Genomic DNA, 23,816 nt, shown 5'->3' with positions numbered 1-23,816 from the left:
ATGGACCCAATAAGTTGAGCAAGGGACTGACATCGATTTCTCGTAAAAATTCTGTGAATATAAAACACCATTCTGTGGATGCCTATAGGTATATTATGAACTTATTAGGATCGGACAAGGTCGAAAAAAAACCAAGTCATTTTGTTTGAAAGCATTTTTTTAACGCGGAAATGTACCTACATATTTCTATATAATATGGGAATAAGGGATTTATCGATACCTATTGAATATTGGTTCATAGTACCTACATATTATATGACCCATCAAACCTCCAAAGTGCTAGAGCCGTCACCGTGAGCAAGTATTTAACATGTGGCTAATCTTAATAATGTCATTGGGCTAATCTCGTAAAAACAATTTGACTTCCTCAAGTTTCTACACATAATTGATGCACCGCGATTAATTTCAAATTTAATTTGAAACATAATTTGAAACATCAACATTAATTTAAAAAAAAAAAAACACAAAATAAAATAAGCAAACTAAATAAAGGGAAGTTTTTTTCATATAATTCTTTCTTTCGACCATGTCCGATCCTAATAGGATCATATGGGCCTCCACAGAATAGAGGTTTTGTATTGACAGATTTTGTTTTTTACGAGAAATGGATGTCAGCCGCTTGCTCAACCTATTAGGTCCATACCCTGACATACACAAATTGAAAAACAATATGTGTACTTGCCAGACCCAGGATTCGAACCTGGGACCCACGGCGTTATAGTCGAACGTTTAAGCCGTGCGGCCACCGTGGGCGTGTATGCATAATACAAACTCTAAAAATGAGGTAGCCAAAATTGCATTAAACAATTTGAGTTTAGGACCAAAGTAAAATTTAAGTTTTAATACAATCAAATACAAATGCAGACGTGTCGCTAATTAATTGTGATTGTTTATGTTCTAATGTACCGATCAGTGGCAAAGGTTCAAGTATTTATTTCAAATTGCAATAAAAAAATATATAGAAAATTTTAAAATATTAAGAGTCATCTATTGTGTGAATTTGAATGTAGATTGGCCCGACTATGTAAATTAGCCAAGTTTAGAATCAAACAAAAAATTACAAGCGAGTAACGACATCTGTTGTTTTTCTTTGAATGACGATTGTCGATTATTGACTTCATAATCGAAAATTGTTTTCTATACCTTTTATGACTCATCTCTTCGAGCAAGTCTACAAATTTTATCACGTCTTGGAAGCGTTCGAGTGACCGCTTTCCAACTCTTTTTGCAAAGTTTATTGTCTATGCCTGCCGCTTTAAATAATAATAAATAAATAAGATGATTTAAAAAAATAATGTCTATTGGGTTCAATCAGATATAATTATTAATTGATTTTAAAAATAACAAATAATTGTATCTCGTGATAATTATTTAGATTAGTTCAGTCATAGACAAACATAATTTATATCGTTTTAATTCAGTCATATTGTTGTTCAAAACATGGTGGTATAGTTTTATTTTGTGAGACAATTCTGTGATTTATTGTATTCTGAATGTGGATAGATTATCTTTTTTGTACCCTAAGTCATTCGTCAGTGCTTCAAATACAAATTATTTGTAAAAATGTCTAGTTTTCCAACTGAAATTGGTCATTGCTGTAGTACAGATCAAATTTAAAAATATCATTTTCAAGTTTGACGTTTATCCAAAAATTAGAAATTATCAAAGCTGGAAGATCAACCGTTCATTTAAATTTGCATACAGCAAAAAAAACTTATGTTAGACATTTCCACAACAATTTATATGACAAATATTCGTTTTTGACTGGCAGTTGTCAATTAAATAAACTATATTGTTGGCCATGTATGCTATTTGCCACAGATAAGTCTGCGTGAAATTATTCTGGTATAAGTGATTTAAATAATTTGACAAATTTAGTGGTAAAACATGTGACTACAGAAAAACATTTACATTCAATCGTAAATCTGGAATCTTTTGGTAAAACTAGAATCGAATTTGCCGTTGATAAACAACAAAAAGCAATTGCAAGAGTACACAATGAGAAAGTTGACAGAAACCTTAATATAATGCGTAGATTGATAGATACAACAATTTTTTTGGGTAAACAAGAATTATCTTTTCGAGCACACGATGAAAGTGAATCATCAAATAATCGTGGAAGTTTCATAGAATCTCTTCAATTTTTATCATCTTACGATTCTGTAATTGAAGGACATTTTAATTCATTAAAATCTTCGTGCGCCTTTTCTGGATTATCAGGTGAGATTCAGAATGATTTAATTTCGTCAATATCATCCGTAATTATTTCAGAAATTAAGGCTGAAATTGCAGAAGCTAGTTTTGTTTCTATAATGATAGATGAAACACCAGATATTAGTCGCCGTGAACAGTTAACAACCATTTTGCGATACGTTTCAAATAATTCTGTAGAAGAACGATTTTTAGGTTATGTAGACGTAAGTTCAGAGAAAACTGCCATTGTTTTGAGTTCACATGTATTCTCCATATTAGAAAAGTTTAATTGTAGTGAAAAATTGGTAGCGCAAAGTTATGATGGGGCTGCAGTAATGTCTTCAGAATTAAATGGAGTTCAATCAAAAGTTCAAGAAAAATGTTCTATGGCCATATTTGTACCGTGCCACGCTCATATTTTAAATTTAGTTTTATCTAGATCCGTTGAAAATGTTGCGGAATGTAAAAAATTTTTTGGACACATTAATAAATTAGTGAGTTTTTTTAATACATCTACAAAGAGAAGTGCATTGCTCAATGAAATAATGGATCGCCGTCTTCCAAGTGTTGCATCGACCAGGTGGCACTACCACTCTCGTATACTTAATGTAATACATGACAATAGATCTGATTCATAACGACATTCGAGACAATACAGAATAATTCTTCTAAATGGGATGAAGATTCTTTAACCTTTGCAGATGCTTATGATAGTAAATTTAAAGAATTTGAATTTAACTTTTACTTAGGAATATTCTCCGAAATCTATGCCCGAACGGATATTTTATTTAAAATTATTCAAAGTAGAACTGTAAACATTTTTTATTCCATTAAAAAAATTAACGAATTTAAAAAATGGTTAGAGACCGACTTCGAAAATAGTTTTAGTAATTTATATAATAAATATAAAAACCTCTGTGAACCACCAAAAAAACGTCGCAGAAATGAATTAAATAATGAGCAATATTTTAAAATCATTTTTAAGGAGGTTTGCGATAACATTTTAATGCAAATGAACGATAGATTTGTTTCATTTGAAAAATTAAATTTTTTAGAATTACTTGAACCGACGCTATTTAAATCGTTTAAACGAAAATTTCCAGATAAACTATTTGAATCCCTGAAAAACAGTTATTCTGGTATTTTTGATTCAAGTCAATTGAAAAACGAACTTAAAGTCATTTATTCTTTACCAGAATTTCAAGATTCAAATTTAAGAGAGTTGTTCGAATATTTTAAAAACAAAAAATGTCTAGTGGAAGCTTTCTCACAGACTTATAAACTAGTCAAATTATTTTTAACGCTACCGACCACGACAGCGACGGCAGAAAGGAGTTTTTCTACTCTAAAACGTGTCCACACATATTGTCGAAATACTCAAAATCAAACTAGATTATCGAATCTTTCAATTATAGCTATTGAAAAAGAATTATTAATTAAATTAAAACGTGGGCAAACATTTTATGATGATGTTTTAAAAAAATTTCTGCAGAAAAACAGACGAATTGACTTAGAGTACAAATGATCATATAGTAAGCCTTTATATTAATTACCTACTGAAATATCTTGAAGTGTTTTGAATGGCAAAATGACAACAACGGCTTTTTTCAAAGCCACCAATGATATATTTTTGGGCATATGTTACGTGTATGAATGTTTATGAAAATACATAATTTAAACTCATCGCTCAATTTTATACCGTCGGTGAGCTATTGAAATTTCAACGATTCAGTGTGGCGTTGTCATTAGTGTGCACATATTATTATTCATCAGTACTAATACCGTAAGTATTATCTTCTTATTTCCTGTAAGTATACCTTACAAGTGTGCTATTTTTCTCTGATCTCTACAGCTTACCTCTTCCCAAAAGTCACCCTTCGCCACTGGTACCGATATATAATGAAGAGCAAATTAATTTAAAAGGAATTAACACTTGCGATACATCATTAACAACATTAGGTTATTGTTTTGTAAATCTTAATTTTAACGATTTCAATTATATTCATAAACTGCATGTTCTACCAAAAGAACTTAATGTCCTGTGTAATGAATGTGTAAATCTTAGGTGAAGATTTCCTTAACAAGGTTGAAGCCGAAATTAGTTATAAAACTAAATGTTTATCATTTCAAGAATTAAGCATTCCATTTTATGTTAGAGGAGACGGATCTTCTAATACAAATAATGGATATATGTTTATGCTTCAACCTAGGTCAGAAACATTCGTCGAATTTACTGTTTTAAACCCTGAAATTAAGGAAGGATTCGTTCCGGACGTAAAAATATTAGACGGTGTCTATATATCTAGATGTATGACGTCAGTCAACTCTAATTCGAAAGCTTTTGCAAGCATTTTAAATACTACAGAAAGAAAAAGTAGTGAAAGTAAAACATTTATCTCTTAATCTCGAGCCAATAAATAAACGTTCTATATTTAGAATAGAAAATTGTCATAGGAATATTCGTACGTCAGTAGATATTTCCAGAAATGATAAATTAAAAGAGATCCTTAGGACGGATCATCTTAATAAGGAGGAGGCCAGATCTGTATTAGAATTGTGTTATAAATTTAATAATATATTCTTATTAGAAAATGATGCACTGACTTTCGCGAGGTCAGTACAACATGAAATAAATACTGGTGACCATCCTCCAATCTTTACCAAATCGTATAGGTATCCTGAAATACATAAGGCTGAGTTTCTAAGCAAATTAATAAAATGTTAGAGGACAAAATAATAAGTCCATCTACTTCGAGTTGGAGCTCTCCATTATGGATAGTAGCGAAAAAATCGGATTCATCCGGTAATAAAAAATGGCGTATAGTTATAGACTATAGAAAACTTAATAGTATTACGGCAGGTGACTCGTATCCACTGCCTCTTATCGCCGATATTTTAGACCAATTAGGTCACTCAAAGTATTTTACTACTCTAGATCTCGCATCCGGATTTCACCAAATCCCAATGAGAAAAGAAGATGCACATAAGACGGCATTTTCTACGCCTTTTGGTCATTTTCAATATAATAGACTTCCATTTGGTTTCATACAGGACCAGTGAAATTCCAGCGTTATATGAATAACGTCTTGTCAGGTTTACAAGGACTAAGTGCTTTTGTATATATGGACAACATCGTAGTATATGCAGATAATATTGAAACGCACACTCAAAAATTAAATGAGATTTTTAAAAGGTTAGATAAGTTTAATTTGAAACTTCAACCAGATAAGTGTGAATTTATGAGACGTGAGGTAGTTTATCTAGGACATATTATTTCCAGTGAAGGATTGAAAACCAATCCCGATACAGTTAGAGCGGTTAAAGAATATCCACAACCGAAAAATGAAAGGGAAATAAAATCATTTTTAGGTCTCACCGGTTATTATCGTAAATTTATTGAAAATTTCAGTGACATTGCAAGACCGTTAACTTCGCTTTTAAAAAAAGATGTTAAGTTTGTCCGGACGGACAAACAAGACTATGCATTTAAAACTCTTAAAGAAAAGCTCACATCAGATCCCATATTACAATTTCCAGACTTTACAAAACAATTTACTTTAACAACAGATGCTAGTAATTATGCAATTGGAGCAATTTTATCGCAAGGTCCATCTGATCTTCCAATTTCTTATAGTAGTGGTACATTAAATAAAGCAGAAATGAACTATTCTACAATCGAAAAGGAACTTTTAGGAATCGTCTGGAGCGTTCGACACTATAGACCTTATTTGTTTGGTAAGAAATTTAAAATCGTTACAGATCATAAACCGTTAACATGGCTATTTAATATTAAAGATCCAGGATCGCGTCTTGTTAGATGGCGTTTAAAATTAGAAGAATTTGATTATGAAATTGTTTATAAACCAGGTAAGATAAACTCGAATGCAGATGCACTGTCACGTATCCAATTAGAAAACAATATTTTACAAGTTCAATCGTCCAAAGACACATATAAAGATTTTATGGAAAATTATTATATGAAAAATAAGTTAGATAATTCTAATATTAATGAGATTGATAAATCTATATTTAGTCAAAATAATCATTTGGCACATTGTATTTCAAATGACAAAAAAATGTCACAGAAAATAGCGTTTGAAGTAAAGGAATTAATTGATAATTATGACAAAATTATAGCGTCTGATTCTAAAGTAGGCGATGTTTTAACATCCCCACATAAAGATAATTTAACTATATATCATGTTATAGTTAAGCAAAATTATTGGGAAAAAACCAGTTATCACGAGATATTTCTAGGTTTAAGAAATTTACGAAATGAGTTATTAAAAAACTCACATACTGAGGTATCATTACCACGAATAGGGAGTGGTTATGATAATTTGAATTGGAATAAGGTTAAAGAAATAATCGAATACGTATTTAATAATACCAACATAAAGGTATTTATTTGTCATAATATTATTATCAATCCGAGTATTGATCAAATACCTCAGATATTAAGAGAAAATCATGATCTGCCAACAGGCGGACATTCAGGGCTCCATAGGACAATTAATCGTATTAAACTTAAATATAGATGGTCTAATATGCATAGAGATATTAAACAGTATGTACGTCAATGTGAATCATGTCAGAAAAATAAGGTTAACCGTCAATTAACACGTCAACCGTTAGAAATAACTACGACAAGTACCACAGCTTTCCAGCGTATAGCTTTGGATATAGTAGGTCTACTTAATATGTCAGAAAATGGAAACAGGTATATACTTACCTTACAAGACGATCTTACTAAATTTTCACAAGCATACCCTATACCTAATCATGAAGCAGAAACTATTGCAAAACAATTGACAGAAAAATTTATATGTAACTTTGATATTCCAACTAGTATATTTACCGATCAAGGAAAAGATTTCACATCAAATTTACTAAAGAATGTAGCAAAACTATTTAAAATTAAGCAGATCCAAACAACAGCATATCGACCACAGTCTAATGGCGGAATTGAAAAATTTCACGCTTGCTTAGCTGATTATTTAAAACATTTTATTTCAGATAAGCTAAATAATTGGGAGGAATGGGTCCCATTTGCTATTTTTTCATATAATTCAACCCCACACACATCTACAAAATTTTCACCGCATGAATTAGTATTTGGACAAAAACCTGTATTACCAACAGCATTAAAGCATACAGAATTTAAATATACTTATAATTCTTTTCTCGATAATCTCAAGCTTCGATTAACCAGATCACACGAAATTGCTAGGAATAATTTGATTAATCAAAAGCATATAAGGTGCATTGGGGTAATTCCGACAGGAATTTCTATGAGATGACTAGAGGTTATATATTTCGGTTAATTATTCAAAGTGTTTTATATTTACTGCCATTATTGTTTTACCTCTGTGTACTTAAAGAAAAGATGTATGATAAATATATATTAGATTCTTGAATATATAGTTGTGTTATTTAAATTGAGGGTTTGAAATATTGATTCATTTTTTTTTTGCATTGGGGAAATTACGAACTATCTTGGGGTAATTCCGAAATTATTCAAAAGTTGATTTTATTGCACTTTGACCGAAGGTTTACCTTTCTTTTTTGACCGTAATTAATCCTAACACAAAATATCATCAATTTTGTTAATAGTATCCAAAATCCCTAACTTTTGATACTATTAGTTCGGAATTACCCCAAAAAAAGATAGTGGTTCTCAACATTTCAGTTAAGAACTTAGGATTAAAGGGATTGTGGAACGGGATGGAGCAGAGTAGGTTTATTCCCGGTTGTTACTACCAGTTTTGTTCCCACAGGTGACAAATAAAGAGAAAAAATATCCCAATATGACACAAGTACCTACCACCTTAAATCATTAAAATAAAGACGAGGAAAATCAAAGAAGGTGATAATTTTAAAAATCAATTTTTATTTGAGTCTACATTCTTATTTGACTACCTTGATAGAACAATATTTTTTATAAAGATATCTTTTGTTTACTTACTGCTTTTTGCATAGCAAAATAAACTTTCTTCATAACCATTCAATTAAATTAGTCAACATTAAAAATGTTAAATCAAAGTCGGAACTTGTGTTTTTAATCATTTTCATCTACTTTTATGGCATAAACTTATAATTTATTCCTGCTAGCAAACCTAAAACTAAAATGCGGGCTACACTGTTAAAAAAATATAACAGAATTGCTTAAGACATGGTCTGAAAGCCTCACATATACATAATAATGATCTATTGGTTTGGTACGCAATTAGTCAAATTAAATTCTATCTTTATCATTACATAAGTAATATTCTATTTCATCGGCACATTTTTTGTATATCTATTTTCTTCACTATTAATGACTCTGGAACGTTGTCACTATCTTTTCTTTTGGTCGTAATAAAGGTTAGCTGCTGCTGTGGTCTCATAGTTTTTAAGAAGTTGATAGAGAAGTATGTTTCCTCATGTTTTATTATTTCTTCTATGAACCCAATATAGTACCTCCATTTTTTCTGATTGAATATCTGACAAGCACTGAATCATTTAATTTGTAATTTTCCTTCATGGCAGGGTCCTTTTCTTGAGTTTTGTATACTATATATTTATTTTTCAGTTTTAGTAGCAGTTGTTCATCTTTGTCTTTTTCTTTTGAGTCTTCTCTAGTTGTCATATTTTTTCCTTTTATAAAAACATCAACGTTGTCTTTGTCATCTCTTTCAATGTGTCTTTTCTCTTCGTTTTTTTTTGTCTGTTTTATCCGCTTGATTTTCTTTACCTTTACTTTTTTTCCAACACCTCTTAGTACAGAGAGAATTTGAATCGTTGTTGGTGAGTATCTTTTCCTCAGTTAAACTTTCACCATATTTCACATCTTTTGTTTTTTTTGTGACCTCGGTTCTTCCTTGTATATTTTTCAATCATCTTCAGAGTATTCATCCATCAATTCTTCAAAATCAAGATAATCTATAATATCAGCATTGCTATATTAGCTCATGATGTCGGATACACTAGTTATGCTGTTAAGTGAAGGCTGGCGTTACCACACATACCCAAGATTATAATAGGGCGTGCGATAGCTTCTTATTAGGACGACGCTAAATTTACTTACTTTAATATTAATTTAATTAAGTATATTATGTACATCTAAATTAGATATAATTTTAGTTTCTTTACAGATTGAGAATCACTGCCAATTACTATGAAAAAGTTAAGTGGGCTATTGCGGAGTGAATATGTATCGGAATAACCCCAAAGGGGTATTTCCAAAAAAAAATTAAAAACACACTTAGGACGTTGTGCTCCTCTGACGAATTCGTAAAAAACGATAATCTATCGTAAAAGCAATCACTTATTCAAATAACTTACCAGAATTCCGAGATATGTAAGTTGGGGTAATTACAAATCAGCAAAAATGGCGCGAAAAACACTTCTCCGAAAAAACTTGATGGTATGCACGCATTGTTGACACTAGCGACTAGCGACGACTTACGAAGCGATCACAATGAACATGGCTTCTAGACTTAATGTTGCCAATAGGAAAATATCGCTTCGATTGGTAGAATTTTTGAACTTTCGGAATATACCCATATTCGGAATTACCCCAATGCACCTTATCTAAAAAATATTATGATAAGAAGGCAAAAGTTATTAAATTTAATAAAGGAGACTCAGTATATTTGTACAATAACAGTATTACTAAGTCTAAAAAATTAAGCCCTAATTACCTAATTCTCCTGTGAATGTTAGTATTAAGATAAAAAATAAGTTAATAAGAGTGCATACTAATAGGTTAAAACATGCTATTTCAGATTGATAGCATCTGCGTGCAGTCAGCATGCCGACTACGAAATTGAAACGATTTCTACGTCACCAGGTATATATTTCGATAATTTAGGATTTCTCAAATTTTATGATTCTTCATGGAAACTTGTGACATATTATGACAATATATCAACACTTATTGCAGAAATTAAAATGGTAGACAATATTTACAAAAAGACTTCTTACGTTTGCTACTTAACAACTAAGAAAATGGAAACTCATATATGTAATCAAAATATAAAAAATATTGAAGCAAAATTACCTAACCTAAAGGCGTTAGAAAAATCTTTGTATAATTTAGTGGGTCATAGTGACCAAAATCAAGTTAAGTCTAGACAGAAAAGAGGATTGATAAATGCTATTAGAGCAATTTCAAAAACATTATTTGGAACTCTGGATCAAAGCGATGGAGAGTATTATGAAAAATTAATAGATAAAGTAGTATCTGACGATAAAAATATTCTAATGTAGTTAGAGATCAAACTCAAATCCTGAAAACTACGATAGGCAATTTTAATCATTCCATTACACACATTAAGATAATTGAAGATGCATTTAATAAAAATATTGCATCGTTTAATTCGTATTCTTCAAAATTAGGAGCTCGAGTAAACACTATCACTCTAGTTGAAGCCGTTTTGGAACACATTTCTTCTTTGTTTTATTATGTTTCTCAATTAGAGATAGAATTAAACACAGTTATTGATTGTATTTTATTTGCGAAACAAAATATATTGCACCCTTCAGTTATTACGCCTACTCAGTTTATAAAAGCATTAAAAGAAACAATTTCTAAACTTCCGACATCGACCTCTTATCCTGTCACCGTAGATATAAAAAACGCTCACGAGTTGTTTTCTATTGTAGACATTAAGACTCTATATAGTAACTCTAGACTAATTTATATTATTTCTATTCCTTTAATTAGTCATACCATATTCAGATTGTTTCACGTTATTCCATTACCAATAAAAAATAATGATGCATATTTATCGATTCACCCAAATATAAAATATTTAGCGATCTCTGAATCAAAACTCGAGTATTGCAGTCTTCCAGACTTAAGCAATTGCAAAATATTAAGCGATAAATCGAGATTGTGTGAACAAAAACATATTATTTATTCGACACACTCTAAACCGACGTGTGAAACAGAATTATTGTCGAATACCAATGTAATACAATATGTAACACCCAAAAAACACTCAAGGCACTAAACATATGGCATAAATTACAATCACCGTCAGAATGGATATATGTTCTTCATAATAAGGATATGTTAACTTTAAATTGTAATGGTAAGATTTATGATGAAAATTTAATTGGAACAGGTATTTTAAAGTTATTGTCAAATTGTAAGGGTTATTCTTCGAATGCAATATTTACGTCAATTATCGAACAAAAAAGTAATTTTACTGCAATTATTCCAAAAATTGATATAATTAATGACAATTGTTGCAACGAAGAAAAACTCAATGACAGCATTCATATTCCATTGTTAGAAAACATTAATTTTTCAAATACTGGTTTAGAAGATATAAATATAATATCTCATAAGATTACTTCTTTTACTAAAAATATTGATGAATTGCTTGAAAAGCCACAAATGAAAAGGCATATAACATTTTATCAATATCATATTTATATTATAAGTACCTCGGTAGTAATTTACATACTTTATAAATGTATACGAATGTATTTTTACCTTAGATTAAGAATGTCAAGAGCTAATAGATCCGACGCAGATTTAGCAAATGTATTTAATATGTGTTCGGGAAATGTTAACCGAAATAATCAAACTGAAATGTTGAAATGTCTTTAACTCAAGAAGCCGAAAGCGCTGCCCCACTGAGAAGGAGCGCGACATTGTCAACACTTGCTAATAATTAAGAAAATTATCTATTATAATTATTCTTAAATCTTAGGGGTGAGATGTCATGTAGTGACTCTCGTAACACCCTATTTTTATTGAATATTTATTGCTAAGTTTGCCACCCCATTTTATTTGTAATCAAAGCCACTTTATTCGGTGTATTGTGTGTTTAACATTCTATAGTATTAACCATTTAATAGTAAGCGAATCTAATTTTATTGCATGTTTCATTTCACTCATTGAATTCATGTGAAAATCAACATATTACTTTTAGGGCATTTTATTGTATTATTTCCACCCCATCGAAATCAATAAATCGATTTCGATATTTTATTGTATTGATCAACTCTAATGTAATCCCCTAACCTAACACTTGTGATATCTAACATACACGTGTTCAACCGCATCACTGATACTTACAAGTGTAATTATTATATAAAGAGAGTAACCCCTCTTATTAGTGACATTCATTCTTGATATTTAATTCAAACACCATCTGATCTCTGAATCTGTATTCCTGTATTTCATACTTTATAATTGTGCACTTTAGAGACGAATAAAATATAAGTTCTTAATAATCTTCAAAAGCCTTTGATTGATACACCTACCACTCCTGTTGCTAAGATAACCACATAACAACCTACGTGGTCGCAGCCATGATTTATTCTGGGTCGGAACCGTTTCTTCGTGTGATTAGTTTATTAGTGATGGGTGCAAGACTAGTCAATGCGCTTCCCAAAGACGTAGACATTTTTGGTAACGTGTTATGTATTTTGTAGGTACCTATTCGAATTTTTATTTTTCTGTGTAAAATTGTACTTATGGTTTTTTTATTTTTATATAAGTACCTACCTACTAGTGAGACCCGGCATGCGTTGCAATGTCACTCAACGAAAGAAAGTGTTTGTGTTTTTAATTCTGTTTATTGAAATGCTTTTGGATACACAATATTTTTTGTTTTCCCGTCTGGTACGTACAAGTTTCATTACAATCGAATGAATTGTATAGAAACGTAAACGAATAGAAATCATTAAAAACAAAAAATATACCTCTACATTATCATCGTCTCCATTCACTGCTAGATTAAGATCTCTCATTGCTGTTTGCTCTTCTCGGTTCTAATTTTTTTGTTGCCATCGTTTTTATTAAAAAGAAAAAAAAATCTTGTATTTTAAATAACTATTAGATAATAATTATTGATTGATAGACTAAGTCAAGCAAAATTAATATCATCCATGTTTACAACTCAAGTAAAAATTTAAAAAAATCGTCGTTCTAGTATGAAATTCATTTGAAAGTTTTAATTGTTTCTAAAGTCTTTAATAAAGTTGAACGGCGTAAAGAAGCCTTTTATCAAAGGAGCCAAAAAGAGTTTTATCATCTATTAGTTTTTTCTATTACAATTTGTCATATTGGAAATAACGAATTTAAAAAAATCTGTCATTGCTTTAAAAATTTGTATAATGTTTTTGTACGAAATGATTGTCACAAGCGAATGAACTGATCATTCGTAAACCATTCTAACACGTTTAATTAAAAACCAATAAAAATATTCAATAGTTTATAAATATCAGTTTACATATTATTATAATTCAAATTAAAATTTTATTTATTTTTGCATATAGTGAATAATACAAATTATTAATTTAAGATGTTCACAGCATGACATTATTTAGAAACAAAGTAATATTATTAAAACAGTTTTATATAAAAAAAGAAATAGATCAGTATTAATTAAGTTATGAAACAGTATAAAAGTGTAAATATAGAACAATATAAATTAGATACAAGGAAGTTCAACGAATGAGCTAAGCAGACCCTATTTTAATAATTTATAAAACAACGTCCACCTATAAATACTCATCCGCATGCAAGTGGAATAACTTAATATCAGTGATTTGGTTGAACAGAGTTATTGCCCTCCTAATGAATTGGCATCAGCAATGGCAGGTTAGATCTGCTCCTTGGGAGAACAAAAAACTGAAGCTCCTGATTTCTAAGATAAATCAGGGAAACACAAGTCAATACTACCAAGAATGGCAGAGTTCTTATTTAGTTATTATCATTTTTATACTTTAATGCTTATTTGAAATCACTTAAATAAAGCCAATAATGTATAATTATTATTGAATTCATTGAATATACCTACTGTATTTCTGGATTTTTATTTCTATTCAATACATTTACCTACAAGATTATTTTACCTCTAATACAAGTCTTGGTCACCTCCCAATGATTTTTTTAAAGATTCCTTTTACAATAAATACATAATTATTAGATAATTGCTGAACATATTAATTAAGTATCTAAACACATATTATAAAAGCAGCTGGTGGATTATCAGAATTTGGCCGCATACTCATGTACATTCTGCTCAGTGATGCCAACCGTACTATAATAATTATAGTACAATACTCTAAATTTTTTAAAAATTATTAAAATTATTAAAATTAAGCAGTTCTTTTATAATATTATAACTAAAATATTTTTTTTGTTAAAAGTATGAAAATTAATGATTTTTATTATAGAATACAAATACGTTTTTAGATTACACATATTTTTCCAAAATATCAAACTAATAAATACAAAAGTATTTGAGAAGAAGATTTTAGAATTTAACATTATGTTTTCTTTTTTTTGTGCCATATGTCCATTATCGGACGTTGGCAATGCGTACGACCATTTTTTCCCTGCCCATCCATGTTTTAAATAGAGATGAAGTGCTGAGCTCAAACCAGTCACTAAGGTTCTTGAGTCAGGACGTTCTTCAACTACCATGCCCTTACTTATCGGAGATCTTTCTTTCAATGATTCATTCATATACTTATATATATAGATCTAAGATCTATTATATTCTCTTCTTCTCTTTTGTGAGGATAATATTTATTATAATGTAAATCGCATGTTGTGAACGCCTTGAATTTAGATTTGTTATGTGCACAATGTTCTGTTTTCTTAAATAAATAAATAAATATCCGATCCTAATAAGATCATAATATATGGGCCTCCACAGAGTGAAGGCTTGTCTTTAACAAATTTTGTTTTTACGAGAAATGCATGTCAGCCACTTGCTCAACCTATTTGATCTATACTCTGACTTATACACAAATTGAAAAACAATATGTGTACCTACTTCCCAGACCCAGGATTCGAACCTGGGACCCACGACGCTATAGGCCGACTCTTAAGCCGCACGGCTATCGTATCTATATACATAAATACAGCGATACATGTAATGTTGATTTGAGATATCGATATTTGGGATAGAAACCTCTTTCAGAAGGAAATTGTAATGAGTTTGGGTTATGGAATTTTAATTAAAACTAAATTAAAACAATTAATCAGGATACAGTTTTATTTCAGTTTAATAGTGTACACATAATGATATTTATAGATATATAAAGACATCATCGATTGTATAGGTAAATCATTCTACAGTAGCACCATAGGCGTTACGCGTATGTATTCGAATTGCTTGCTGCAATGCCTGGTTTAATACAAACGATAACAAATAACAAACAATACCACTACAACTGCAAGTCGCTTTTTCCGTTCTCATGGTGCCACTGTAGAATGATTTACCTATACTTTTACTTATTTTTTTATGATACCTTTATTAATATTTACCTATTAGGTTTTCACAAATCATTATATTAAGTGGCAGTGACTTACATAAAGTTATTTGTAATTTTGCAAAAAATGAAGCAATGAGTGTTAAAGAGCACATAAATAATTTATTTTTCACAGACAGTTGTAGATAAAAGGTACTTATACCTATTAATAACATAACAAGGTTATAGGTAGGTATTATTATTCATTATGTAGGTAGGTATTATTATATTATATATGATTCGCTGAAACAAGATCCAGTAGTACGTACATATTTTCTCCGTGATTAACAAGTTAGATTTTTCGTGCTCTGATTTTTTTTAAGTTTTCTTAAGGGGGGACGGACATGCTCAGCGTAGGTCAAAATGGAGCTTTTGTTCTATTTTCAAAGCATAATCCTGGATATACCTTAAACGTTCTAGATAATCTATTTATATAATTTTGAAGCACGAAAAAAGTAAAATTTTAAACACGCGCGTTAATATCATTTTACTCCCTACTTCAATTATAGTTTGTCAATTTATGGCTACGGCCGTATGTTGTAGCTTAACGACTGGGAAATGCCAAAAGAAATGGCGTATTTCAAAAAAACACTACCTTATTCTTAGGTCAATAATTATTATAAAGTAATCATTATTCGTAGGATATTTATCACACTTGAATGGTCAAAGGCATAGCTTATAATTAGTATCTTTAGAATTATCTTTAAATGTGTTAATCTTGCCCATTTTTTGAATAATAAAATGCCTAATTCTTGTCAAATTTGGGATCACTAATTTTTTATCGTAAATATTTCACTATAATAATGTCGACATAAATTATACTTATGGTTTTATAATGCGTTTAAAAATTAATAAATGTAAAAAATCTTAACACCACTGCACATGTATGTACTGAAATATGACTATATTCTAAAACATTAGAGCGAGAGGTTTAAAAGAATACTATTTTATGTAATAAAAATACTTTATGCAGTCATCAAATGTTTAAAATAAATATAAAGGATAATAAGGCTTCAAAATTATATAAATAGATTATCTACAACGTTTAAGGTATGTCCAGGATCATGCTTTGAAAATAGAAAAAAAGCTCAATTTTGACCCACGCTGGGCACGTCCGCCCTTAAGTATCTACCCATTATAATAGGTACGTACGAGTATTATCATATATTTATATACTAGATATTATAAACATAATTTCGTAGAATGTTATTTTCGTACAATTACAAGTTATTTTTATACAAATGATAATAAGAATAAATTATGCAAATTTTATTATTTTATTAATAATAATTATAACTATAGTTACTTTAAGATTTTATATTATTATTACCCCCCCCCCCTGTTTGCATGGGTATTTTTTTAGAGGGTTTCTTCGGATGGTGCGGCGGTCCACGTTTTCCATTTCCTGGATTCCTGCTGAAACAATCATTAAGTATACTTATAGGATTTTGATGAAAACGTGAAAATAGAACGTCATAGCGCATTTTTTTCGCACCAAAATTGACTATATTCAGTAATGTTTGGAAAATCATCATAGAATGATACACAGTTGTACAGCGTACCTATATAAATAAATTGTTAAAATTTATTACGTCGTAATCGTAATTTTATTAGAAAATTTGAGTCAAATGATAATTTTAAGAACCCAACTCGTCAAAAATGTAAACGTAGTGCTAGAAATACCGATGTGGTGAAAAGTGTGATGAAAATCTAGTCTAGAACAAACAATTACAGGTCGTTTTCAAGAACTTGGTTTTTCTTATGGCACTACATGGAATATTCTTCACAAAGATTTGCATTTGAAGGCGTATAAAATACAATTAACACAATAACTTAAACCAATGATCATTTGGTGCGTCTAATTTTTGCTGATTGGGTTTTAGAGCACAGACTCATTATTTTATGTAAAAAACATCTTCAGCGATGAAGCTCATTTTTGGTTAAATGGCTTCGTAAATAAGTACAATTGTATTTCCAAATGTTTGTGACGTGCAATTGTTGAGCGATACCTAAAAGTTTACAAACAATTATAGGTGTAACTTATTTCCGGGCAAACTATCTTGGAGTGGAGTGGGTATTCTACCAAAAGATCATACAACACCTTCTGGTTATAATCCAAACAACTCTGTTCAGGTTCTCAATTTCATTCATCATCATCATCATCATCAGCCTGAATCTATCCACTGCTGGATGAAGGCCTCTTCAAGTTGCTTCCACTTCTCTCGGTCCTGTGCATTGCGTTGCCACGTACTTCCGCAGAACTTTATCATTTCATCGATCCACCGGCCTCTAGGTCTACCTTGTGGACGTTTTGTGCTTCTTGGATACCCCTGGATGACTAGATTTGTCCAACGATTGTCTCTTCTTCGAGCTATGTGTCCAGCCCATCTCCATTTAAGGCTTTTAATAAACTCTATTACATCGCAAACCCTTGTCTGCTTCCTTATCCACTCATTCCTCTTTTTGTCCTTTCGCGTTATGCCCAGCATGCACCTCTCCATACCACGTTGTGCTACTCTAAGTTTCTGGATCTCTCTTTTACTTAGAGTCCATGTTTCACACGCATATGTCATCACGGGAAGCACACACTGGTTGAACACTTTGCGCTTTAGGCACAGTGGAAGGTCACTTTTGAAGACATTATTCAGGCGGCCAAAAGCACTCCAGCCTAGCTTTACTCTGCGAACAATTTCATCAAATATACATCCATCTATAGATACTTGTTGTCCCAGATAGATGTAGCTTTTCACCTGTTCGAGCTGAGTGCCATTGATGAGGATCTCTTTTTGGCCTGCAAAGCAGTTGAACATGACTTTCGTCTTTGTTACATTTATTTTCAAACCTACTTTGTTGCTTACTTCAGCGAGTTCCTGCATTCTGCTTTGGAGGTCTTCTGAGTCTTGCGAGAAAATTACTATGTCATCGGCAAAGCGCAGATGACTCAGGTATTCTCCATTTATGGGGATCCCTTTGTCATTCCAGTCAAGTTGCCTGAATAAGTCTTCAAGGGTAGCTGTAAATAGTTTAGGTGAGATTGTATCACCTTGTCGGACTCCTTTGCTGATAGGAAATCTGCGCGATGGTTTATGGAGATTTACAGATGCTGTTGCGCTACTGTATATATTATTGAAAATATTTATATAGCGTCCAGGGATTCCTTGTTTTCTGAGTGCGTCGAGTATTGAACATTTCTTTATCGAATCAAACGCCTTCTCATAGTCTATAAAACCCATGCATAGTGGCAGTTTGTATTCCTGGTACCGCTCTATGATTTCTCTGACGACTTGGATATGGTCCATAGTGCTGTATCCTCCTCTAAATCCGGCTTGTTCTCTCGGTTGGTTCTCGTCTAGTACATTTTGCAGACGGTTTGAGAGAATTTTTGTGAACGTCTTGTAGAGAATAGGGAGTAGACTTATTGGACGATAATTTGCTAGGTCTTCTCTGTCACCTTTTTTGTGAAGAATGACAATGCTGGCATTTTTACATACCTCTGGGACATCCTCTTTGCATATGCAGGCTGTGAACAATTGTGCAAGTACTTCATTTGCATCCTTTCCTGCTTTTTTGAAGATATCTATCGTTAAACCGTCTTCCCCGAGGGCTTTCCCACTTTTCATGTAATTTAAAGCATGGGTTACTTCCCAGGATGTAATTTCGGGAGTATGGTCTTCCGAATTTCCATTTCTCTGAAGATCTAAGTCTATAGTCGTATTGTCAGTGTCATCACTGTAGAGATCGCTGTAGAACTCTTCAACTCGGCTTAACAAGTGTTACCAATTTCTGACGATAGAACCATCTTTTGCTTTTAGTGCTGTGATTTGACGTTTTCCTATCGACAAGCATTGCTTGTTTTTGTTTAAACTTCTGCCTGCTTTCACAATTGCTTGTATGAGGTTTACATTGAATTTACGAAGGTCTTCTCTAATCTTCCTTCGGAGGGTTTTGCAAAGTGATGAAAACTCCATATCGTTTTGTGCCTGTCTATCGCTCTTGGTTTTCCTTCTCTGCTCCATAAGATTCAATGTTGCCTTCGAAAGCTTGGTGGAAGGTGTAACTTCTGAGATTTTTACGCCTGTTTTTTCTGCACATTGTAGAATGATATTCGTTATATCCTCCGCGTTGGATAGGGAAACGGTTTCGTTCTCATCTAAGAAAGCCAAAATGAACTCAAAGATGAATTTCATTAAATATATTAAATACCTATATATTTATATTGAAAAGGTGAAGTGCCACTGGCTCCAACCGCTCGTAAAAGACGCTTCTACGTTGGACAGGGCAAGCATTCGGAGAGGATAATTAGTCTAGACTTCATCGCGAGTCGCATGAGCGTCTCTATCCTGACCGTGACCTTAGAGTAATGAAAAATCACATGCTTATTCTTGATTGATGTTAAATCCATACAATTTTCGGTGTGGTTGTGTAATTGGACCGTATTTTTTTAAAAACGAAAATGGTAATGAAATTATTAGCTACTGTCAATGGAGAACACTACAGAAACACTCTTTTTTTTCTGGACGATATGTGGTTTCAACAAGATGGTGCAACATGCCATACCTACAGCTCGTGACACAATCAACTTATTGAGAGAAGAGTTTAGTACAACTACGTATACCTACCTATATCATATCTAATTATATACCTAATAAGTATAAACATACCTATGTCTCTCTAATTTGATAACACTTTTTATACGTGTATGTATAAATAAAAATAGTAAATAGGTACATGCAATAAAATGAAGAAAAAAATAATTTTAATAAGCATTACTTTGGTTCGTGTTGAGGGGATCTCATTGGAGCACGGCGTGGGTGGTGACTAGTTTCCATGAAATTTCGAATTCCTGGATCCTGATTGCTGGATCCTAGATTGCTGGATCCAGATCTCTGGAACTAGAAAAGTAAAGTATTTTTTTTTTTTGACCATGTCAGATCCTAATAAGTTCATATGGTCCTCCACAGTGTGTAGTTTGTAATAACAGAGCTTTGTTTTACGAGAAATGGATGTTAGCCACTTGCTCAACGTAATGTCCATACTTTTTTTTTTCAGAAAAAAAAAATGTCCATAATCTTGCTCAAACAAAAAATTGAAAAACAATAAGTCAGACCCAGGATTCGAACCTGGGACCCATGACACTTAGCCAATGCTTAAGCCACTCGGCTATCGTGGGTGTAGGTTAAGTATGATAAGTAGGTACCTACCTATTATTATTTTATCAGTAGGTAATAGAAACGCCTACGATCGCTGGTAAAGCGTCGGCCTGTCTATGACGTCGTGAGTCCCGGGTTCAAATGCCGGGTCTGGCAACAAAAATTTACATATCTATTGTTTTACAATGTGTTTGCACCCAGAGTATGGAGCTAATAAGTAAGTTGAGCACGTGGCTAACATCCATTTCTCGTAACAAAAACAATCTGTTAATCAGCCCATATGATAATCTTAGGATCGGACATGGACCTGAAACATTAGGTATGGCTTCCGTGTTCGAGTAGGTAGGTAACATCGAAGCTTGATTTGATACAATAATTATTATCTATTGAGGATTTCAATTTATTATAAAATATAAATAAGTAAGTATAGGTAGAGCCTATTCATGCCATTAATCTTTAATAACTTTTGTTTGTGCATTGAGGACTGGCGAAATTGAAGGAACTGACGAAAGTTTCATCGCAATCGGATGAATGGTATAGGAACGCATACGAATAGAAGAAGATAGAATAAAACATGAAGATGGTTGTACTCATTCAGAAACCTCACACGAATAGAAGAAGACGATGGTTGTACTATTTCAGAAACATTTGCGAGTGTGCGAACAACTACTCACCAAAGTTTCATTACAATCAGATGAATGGTATAGGAACGCATACGAATAGAAGAAGATAGAATAAAACATGAAGATGGTTGTACTCATTCAGAAACCTCACACGAATAGAAGAAGATAGAATAGAAGATGAAGAAAAACGATGGTTGTACTATTTCAGAAACATTAGCGAGTGTGCGAACAACTACTCACCAAAGTTTCATTACAATCGGATGAATGGTATAGGAACGCATACAAATAGAAGAAGATAGAATAAAACATGAAGATGGTTGTATACATTCAGAAACCTCACACGAATAGAAGAAGATAGAATAGAAGAAGAAGAAGACGATGGTTGTACTATTTCAGAAACATTTGCGAGTGTGCGAACAACTACTCACCAAAGTTTCATTACAATCGGATGAATGGTATAGGAACGCATAAGAATAGAAAATAAGAAGAAGACGATGGTTGTACTAATTGACACTCCTTCGCGAGTATAAACATAACAACTGACGAAAGTTTCATCGCAATCGGATAGATGGTAAGGGATAGGAACGCATAAGAATAGAAAATAAGAAGAAGACGATGGTTGTACTAATTGAGACATCGCAATCGGATGAATGGTATAGGAACGCATACGAATAGAAGAAGATAGAATAAAACATGACGATGGTTGTACTCATTCAGAAACCTCACACGAATAGAAGAAGAAGAAGACGATGGTTGTACTATTTCAGAAACATTTGCGAGTGTGCGAATAACTACTCACCAAAGTTTCATCGCAATCGGATGAATGGTATAGGAACGCATAAGAATAGAAGAAGATAGAATAAAAGATGAAGATGGTTGTACTCATTCAGAAACCTCACACGAATAGAAGAAGATAGAATAGAAGAAGAAGAAAAACGATGGTTGTACTATTTCAGAAACATTAACGAGTGTGCGAACAACTACTCACCAAAGTTTCATTACAATCAGATGAATGGTATAGGAACGCATACGAATAGAAGAAGATAGAATAAAACATGAAGATGGTTGTACTCATTCAGAAACCTTACACAAATAGAAGAAGAAGAAGACGATGGTTGTACTATTTCATAAACATTTGCGAGTGTGCGCACAACAACTCACCAAAGTTTCATTACAATCGGATGAATGATATAGGAACGCATAAGAATAGAAAAAAAGAAGAAGACGATGGTTGTACTAATTGAGACTCCTTTGCGAGTATGAACACAACAACTGACGAAAGTTTCATCGCAATCGGATGAATGGTATAGGAACGCATACGAATAGAAGAAGATAGAATAAAACATGAAGATGGTTGTACTCATTCAGAAACCTCACACGAATAGAAGAAGAAGAAGACGATGGTTGTACTATTTCAGAAACATTTGCGAGTGTGCGAACAACTACTCACCAAAGTTTCATCGCAATCGGATGAATGGTATAGGAACGCATACGAATAGAAGAAGATAGAATAAAACATGAAGATGGTTGTATTCATTCAGAAACCTCACACGAATAGAAGAAGAAAAAGACGATGGTTGTACTATTTCAGAATCATTTGCGAGTGTGCGAACAACTACTCACCAAAGTTTCATTACAATCGGATGAATGGTATAGGAACGCATAAGAATAGAAAATAAGAAGAAGACGATGGTTGTACTAATTGAGACTCCTTCGCGAGTATGAACATAACAACTGACGAAAGTTTCATCGCAATCGGATAAATATTATAGGAACGCATACGAATAGAAGAAGATAGAATAAAACATGAAGATGGTTGTACTCATTCAGAAACCTCACACGAATAGAAGAAGATAGAATAGAAGAAGAAGAAGACGATGGTTGTACTATTTCAGAAACATTTGCGAGTGTGCGAACAACTACTCACCAAAGTTTCATTACAATCGGATGAATGGTATAGGAACGCATAAGAATAGAAAATAAGAAGAAGACGATGGTTGTACTAATTGAGACACCTTTGCGAGTATGAACACAACAACTGACGAAAGTTTCATCGCAATCGGATGAATGGTATAGGAACGCATACGAATAGAAGAAGATAGAATAAAACATGAAGATGGTTGTATTCATTCAGAAACCTCACACGAATAGAAGAAGAAGAAGACGATGATTGTACTATTTCAGAAACATTTGCGAGTGTGCGAACAACTACTCACCAAAGTTTCATTACAATCGGATGAATGGTATAGGAACGCATAAGAATAGAAAATAAGAAGAAGACGATGGTTGTACTAATTGAAACACCTTTGCGAGTATGAACACAACAACTGACGAAAGTTTCATCGCAATCAGATGAATGGTATAGGAACGCATACGAATAGAAGAAGATAGAATAAAACATGAAGATGGTTGTACTCATTCAGAAACCTCACACGAATAGAAGAAGAAAGAAAAGAAGAAGAAGAATACGATGGTTGTACTATTTCATAAACATTTGCGAGTGTGCGAACAACTACTCACCAAAGTTTCATTACAATCGGATGAATGGTATAGGAACGCATAAGAATAGAAAATAAGAAGAAGACGA

At 32.2% G+C, this 23,816-nt stretch overlaps 1 long non-coding RNA gene across 2 annotated transcripts in view; it reads right to left on the bottom strand.

Moving 5' to 3' along the window:
* Positions 1–15,193: 15,193 nt before the first annotated feature.
* LOC147063158 (uncharacterized) overlaps positions 15,194–23,816 on the bottom strand; it is an 81,789-nt gene continuing 73,166 nt past the window's right edge. The window contains exons 5-6 of one of the 2 annotated variants that reach the window (XR_015072094.1): positions 20,227–20,348; positions 15,194–16,872 (exon numbers count right to left, since the gene is read on the bottom strand). This is a non-coding gene — a long non-coding RNA (uncharacterized LOC147063158). The remainder of the gene's footprint in view (positions 16,873–20,226; positions 20,349–23,816) is intronic. The other variant, XR_015072095.1, reaches the window with a different exon arrangement.

The sequence above is a fragment of the Rhyacophila brunnea genome, unplaced genomic scaffold (genome assembly GCF_057557595.1).
Source record: "Rhyacophila brunnea isolate RB1 unplaced genomic scaffold, BYU_Rbru_1.0 scaffold_9, whole genome shotgun sequence".
In the NCBI taxonomy this organism is placed as follows: Eukaryota; Metazoa; Arthropoda; class Insecta; order Trichoptera; family Rhyacophilidae; genus Rhyacophila; species Rhyacophila brunnea.
The sequence above is the reverse complement of the archived record's forward strand: the minus strand, read 5'-3'. Positions and strand labels throughout refer to the sequence as shown.